Genomic DNA, 6564 nt, shown 5'->3' on the forward strand with positions numbered 1-6564 from the left:
ATATCAAGGATGGGAAATATTTACATTGTCTGCTGTAGCTTATTCTCTATCTCCCTGTGTCCTTTCCCCCAGTTTTTGACTCTCTCGGGGCAGGGTGAACATTTGATTTGCTGCATTTGTCCCAAACTGAAGCCTTTTCCACATCTCTGGGCGGTCAGACTCGCTCTGTCTGTTTTTGTTGCTCATGACCATTAACGAGAACAGGCCACGAGTTCAACGTTTATCAGCAAACGGAAGATAATTGGAAAGAATTCTGTGTTACTCCAGACCAGTGACAAAGATATAATGGATGTTATTCAAAATAAATTCCCTCTGACATTTTATGTAAACTTGTTTGTATCTAAAAGTTGGATTTTAAGTGTTACAAAAATGTGTCAAATTAATGACTGACCATGTGACAGTGCACATGGGGATCAAATCCACAGCCTTGTTGTTATCAACACTGCGTCCTAACCAACTGAACTAAGCGGCCTACAGACAGAGCCAGGTATGGGTTTGAGCCGCACGCTGGGCGGTTTGTGTTTTATTTCTCACACTGGGTGACAGAGCAATTGTACAAACAATGGACACATCACATCCCTGAAACATTGTTCTGATATAAAACAGTGTGAAATAAGAACTGAGCATGGAAATGGAACGGAACCAGAAATCAGGACTTTAATCTATGAAAGTTGATCTTGAAATTCAACCATTCACTGAACATTCCAACAGATCGAACTCTCTTCTGATAAAAAATCCAAGAACTTGAGCTGCTGGAAAACATAACTGAGCCTGATGTGATTTGAACACGCAATCTTCTGATCTGGAGTCAGACGCACTACCGTTGTGCCACAAGCTCACTGATACAGCAAAGTCTTCCATTCCTGGCAGATTTACTTCTTGTTTAGATTCAGTGATTGAAATTAATTCAATCCTCATCTGACCTCCACTCTGCAAAGGCCTGCTCCCCGACCTGAATCCGACGGGACCCGACGACCTGTGTCGGGTTCGGGTCATGTCGGGTCGCTCTTCCGGGTCTGGCTTTTGGACTCGGGTAGGGTCAGGCCAGGTTCAGATCAGGCTGGGTCCAGGTTGGACTGAGTCCGGGTGTGACATACACAGTAAGTATTACATTTAACTCAGCTGGGAAGTTGAGTTTAATAAGTGTCAAAAGTTGAAAAGCCAACCAAAGCTGGGAGTCCGGGTTATTAAGGAGGGAAACTCTGAGTCTGCTCAGTGAGCAAGTGAGCATCTCTATGACGTCATTGCGCTCATGCTGCAGCTTCCTGTAGATTCTAAATCGGGAGGTAGGTAAAGTGAACATTCCGGTGGTCGGGTAAGGCTCGGGTGGGTTTGGGCATGGGAATAAATGGAGATACTCGGGCCGGGTCGGGCTTGGGTCCAATGTGGTTCTGTCGGGTTCGGGTCGGGTATTTTTTCCTGACCTGAGCAGGCCTTTACCGCTCTGTCAGTTCAGTGCCTTATTTAAATTATTACTTGGAGTTCTGTTTTACAGGGTCTCGGCTGTTTAAGTGTTTCCCAGACCCACTACTCTGATTAATCAGACATTTTGCTGCTAACTGCTGCTGCTACAATTGAAATGTAAAAAAGAATTTCCAGTGACCTGCAACCAATGGACAAATACATTTCAGAAAGTTAAAGCTCATTCACCAATCCACAAATGTGTCTTTCTGCTTATATTTATGAACAACTCCTTCTCTCCACTATGAGAACTATGCAATCACTCCAGTTATTTGAAAGTTAGTCTAAGATGTTCCAGTTCATCAATTTTAAAACTGCAGCAGGTATTTTCCAGAAAACTTCTCTGTTGGAACCTCAGTCCCATTTAGATTGAAAGTGGACAATTAATGTATTCACTTGTTCATTGTGGACAGGTGTCTGACTTCGAATAAATCTCATTAACTTTCAATGAGGTGGCAGTATTTCTGTGCTCCCATTTTACACAGTCTGTCCTGTTCATGCACCATGTTTTTATTCTCCTCTCCCATTCTCCACAGGATACAGATTGCAAGCATCATCAATCTAGCTGTTGAAAAGCATTGGAAGAATCTGGTCACACAGGTATTGAAACATTCATTATCTGCCATTTTACAAGTTGGTTGCTTCAAACACAGTACAATGTGCAATCATCTGAAAAGAGATTCTCTTCAATATCCAATACAAATTGAATTACAAACCTGACAGACAAACACAGGAGAACAAGTGAACACAAACCTCATGGTGCTCATTTTCAGATTTATTGCAGTCACTTACAAAACAAGTGAAAGAATATTCCAGTGAAATGATTTGGAAAGTAGGTGTGACTTTTGTTGGTGCCTTTCTTTGCTCTGTTGGTGAAACTTTCTTGCACCTGACTCCTGTTCATGTCTCTGTTTCCTCTATTGAATGAGGAAGGAGGTATTTGATCAGAAATCAACTGGATTGTGTACCTTTGAGAGGGGATTTCAGCACCGTCAGGGCTGGAAACAGGAGTGAGTGAAAGACAATGTGTGGAGTTTGATTTTGTACAGAGGGAGAGCAAATCTAACAGGACTGTGAGATATTGGCCTGGATTTTGCAGCCCAATAGCGGTGAATTTTGAGACTTTCACTGCTATTGAGGGTCTGAACAGCACTGCAACTGCCAGTACATGCACACACTAACACCAGCATCTGGAAGTTGTGGTGGTGAGAAATGTGCTCAGAAGGAGCCTCTGATCATAATCGCACCAGCCCACTCTTTAACGTGACAGGGACCTGTAGTTCAGCAATTTGGGCTCATTGCCCACAACGTACCCTGATTTTTACCTGGGTTGGATTAAAGCCGGTACCAACAGGCTCAGGGGTGCTCGGGAAGGACTTTTCTGTTGACACAACAGCTCCGCTATTCCAGGAAGACACCGGCAGCAGCAGGGGTCAACTTTCAGAGGGAGTTCAGACATTTTAAATGTTGCATTTTGTTTCTTAATTGTATGTCACTTTTTAGCAAGGCCTTATCAGAGTTCTTAAATTTACATCTGACTTTTTATTAACAAGATTGAAGTGCTTTTAAAAGATCTCTAAATATATATGACTTTTTATCGAGATTTACCTGGCTTCTTTGTAAAGACTCGAGTAAGATTGAAATGACTTTTAAAAACTACATCTTATCCTTTAAAATCCTGCTTACATGTCGATGACATTGGAAGATGGCTTCAGAATAACTTAGACTATCTTTCTAACAGGTACTGCAACAGCTTCAGTCCTACTTTCTGCAAAAGCTGGTGAATTACAAAGAAACAATGTATTGAGCATTTTATAAACTGTTGATGCAGATGGGATTCAAATTCATACATGTAAAACAGAAGGAATTAACAATCCATCATCTTAACCTCTCAAACACTTCATCACCCAGCTTTGTGCCAGCAACCCATCACATGTCTTTTTTGCCTCTATGGAAATTTGGGCAGGATGGTCACCTTCAGCTCAGATCCTAACTGAGCATCCAGATGTGCAATGATGGAAATGTAGCTTCTTTTAGTAAATGACATTTCCATCACATCAGGTCATGGCCTGTTGGGAATAGAGTGGTGTGAAACATTTCCAGACCATGTCCAACACGTTTCTACTCAGTGTGAAAACCCACCACGGAAAGAGTGGAACATACAATCATTTGATCACATCATGATTAACATCACTCAGACACCTGAACCATGAGGTCACTGACGAAGTCATGATGACTTCGAATTTCTCATGAAATGACAACTGAACTAACTGACTGGAAGAATTGCTTTAACTCCACATGATCAGAGAGGCACAGCCTCAGACCGACTTGGCAGATGAATATTGATTGAATAATTTCTGTGTGAGGAATGTTCCAGCATCATAAACCAGGGGAACGTGCTGACTGAGCTGTGTCGTCATCTCTTCTGGGCAGTCGGACAGTTCACCCTTCATTCTGCTCTGATTCACTTTCCCAAAGCGGATCTACAGATTCTCAAATCTGGAGATGGGGTTTTCTTATTTTGTTCCTTTTGATTTTTCTTGCTCCTGAATGATAATATATTCTAAACCTCGGATCAACCCTCCCCTTTGCGTCGTGTTATAGTCTTGGTTAAAAGAGACACAAAATGACACAAACACTCTGAAACATACAACACGGTCACACTTTCCTTCAGTGAGATTAATGTTGAGCTGTTTTCCATGTTAAATGCAACTGCAAACACATTGCTCTCAAAGAAATTGTAGGGGATTGAGTTGCCGTTGTAATATTAGCACTGGACATCTGTACGAGCAGGAACAGCCATTTCAAACTCACATCCTTCACAAAGGCAACCACTGAGCTGTTTTCTTTTGTGAATGAAATTCATAAGAAAAGTTAAAGTTCACAAGAAAATGGATGTAAATGATTGATAGCTAAATTTTTGAAGCAAGGATATGAATCCAAGATTTTCTGATTCTGAGACAAACACTCGAACCAATTAAGCTACTGAGCCAGATCACAAGTGCTGTGACAACTAAGGGCAGAGGAGGGCACTCTTTATTCTCATCCCACTTCTCCACAGGTCACAACATCTATGTGAGCTTTTCTCACATACTGACACAGTCAATCATGTACTCTATTTTTCCCAGAATAGAAGACACTGACCAGGTTTCTTTAATGAACAACAAAATTATCCATTTATTGTCAAACAAGTTTTAACTAGTCATTAAGTAAAGCATAACCACACAGGTGGAAATTTTAAAAGTTCCTTTTTCACCTTTACCAACTTTTAAAGTCCTTTTTTTTATCTTCGAGCCACATGCACACACACACACACCGGATAGCTGAAAAAATAAAAGGGATTTTTTTAAAAATTCAGCACTCTGTTACAGACAAAAACAACCTCTTGGGCTGTTTATTTGCTCATTTTTGAAGAAATCATCAGATGAGATATGTTGCTCCAAAACTGGAATACAGTCTAACTTCCGAGTATATGTAGACTGGTCACTAGGGTATTTCAGAACAGTTCTTTTCAGAAGGCATTGAGAATTAATTTTAGCAGGCCTTCTTCAAAGACATGCGACAAGATGAATTAACTCAGTGGACTTCTCAGGGTCTTTTAAGGATTTTCTGGAAAACAAACTGGGTTGTGGTCTTCTCTCCTTCCTTGACGATTCTTCAGGCTAACTTTATCAGCTGTTCACTCCAGCAGGTAAAACACACTGACTGCTACAACCAAAGGTTGTGAGTTTTCTGCCGTCTTAGGTTTGCGCTGCTGCTGCCAAGCTTGTCCAATCAAGGGGCATGACTGACTTCTCTGTCCACATTTCTCCCTGTTACCAGGGTTTCTGTTCTGTACTTAACTTGAATCATGTGACAACCAGTAAACATAGTTGCCAAATTGTTTCTTTTGGTGCCCTCTTGAAAAATAACTGGTCCTACACTTATTCAGTTTGATTATGACTTCTTCAAAAAATATTTTAACAAAAGAAACAGAATCCCTTCCATAACATCATGTACTTTCCCTGAGCTACAGGTTATCGCAAGTCTCTCTGGCAGTGTTTATTTTAGGTGATTTTGTACTCAGGTTCTTTTGGAATCCATGTGTTTGCAGATCTTTGTGAGTGAGAGATGTGGTAATATGTTTAAAAGATTTCCCTGTAAATTATTCATATCTCCATCTTTCCCCGAACTTTGTACAAACACATTAATATGGGAATGACACACATCAGGCCGTCAAACCTGTCCGCTAAACATTGAAAGGTGACAGTGTTTATTGTGACGGGGTTCCATTTATGAAGACACATCTTGATGATTCACACATGTAAAAATTTGTATATTATGTTCATGACATAATGACATAAATAAACATTTCCTTGCACTTGCCACGCTTGTTGAACATTTTCTCTGCTGATGCCCCCTGAATATATTAGAGAACATGGTGACGATGTTGAGATTAAAGTCTGTAAATATAGGCAGAAAACAGCAGCAGGGACTGCAGTGAACAAGATTTACGTGACATATTTGTGCTTATATTGGTGGGTGAAATAAGATAGAAAACACACAAAATCCTACATTTGAGCTCGCGTAAAAGATTGCTCTGTCTATGGAGATAGCATCAAAGAATGCTCAGGAATTTTGTCCTATGCCAGTGATCGTAACACACTTCAGGGGAACTTAAAAAAAAAATGGTAAAATGGGCTTTCACATAACAGATGAAATTTTACACAGAGAAGTGTGAAGTGATACAATTTGGAAGGAAGAATGCCATATAAATGAAAGGTTACAATTCTAAACTGGGTGCAGGAGCAGAGAGACAATGTACACCAATGTCAGAAAGATTGAAAAGGTTGCTTAGAGCAAACAGGACACTTGGCTTTATTAATAGAGGCATCGAGTAAAAACATATAAGTTATGCTAAACCTTTATAAAATACTGGGAATGAATGGCCTCTTCCTGTACCTCCACAGAAAGCTTCCATTCCAGGTTTACACACACTCGTCAGGATCACTCTCCACAGATCCTGCCACTCCAGGCTCGGACACCCACCTCAGGATCACTCTCCACAGATCCCGCCATTCCAGGTTCGGACACCCACTTCAGGATCACTCTCCAAAGATCCCA

General features: G+C 40.8%; 1 non-coding gene across 1 annotated transcript; it reads right to left on the bottom strand.

Moving 5' to 3' along the window:
• Window positions 1-766: 766 nt before the first annotated feature.
• On the bottom strand, window positions 767-838 carry trnaw-cca (transfer RNA tryptophan (anticodon CCA)). Its single transcript has one exon. It is a non-coding gene; the product is annotated as a tRNA-Trp (tRNA).
• Window positions 839-6564: the final 5726 nt, after the last annotated feature.

This window comes from Heterodontus francisci, unplaced genomic scaffold (genome assembly GCF_036365525.1).
Source record: "Heterodontus francisci isolate sHetFra1 unplaced genomic scaffold, sHetFra1.hap1 HAP1_SCAFFOLD_148, whole genome shotgun sequence".
NCBI lineage: Eukaryota > Metazoa > Chordata > Chondrichthyes > Heterodontiformes > Heterodontidae > Heterodontus > Heterodontus francisci.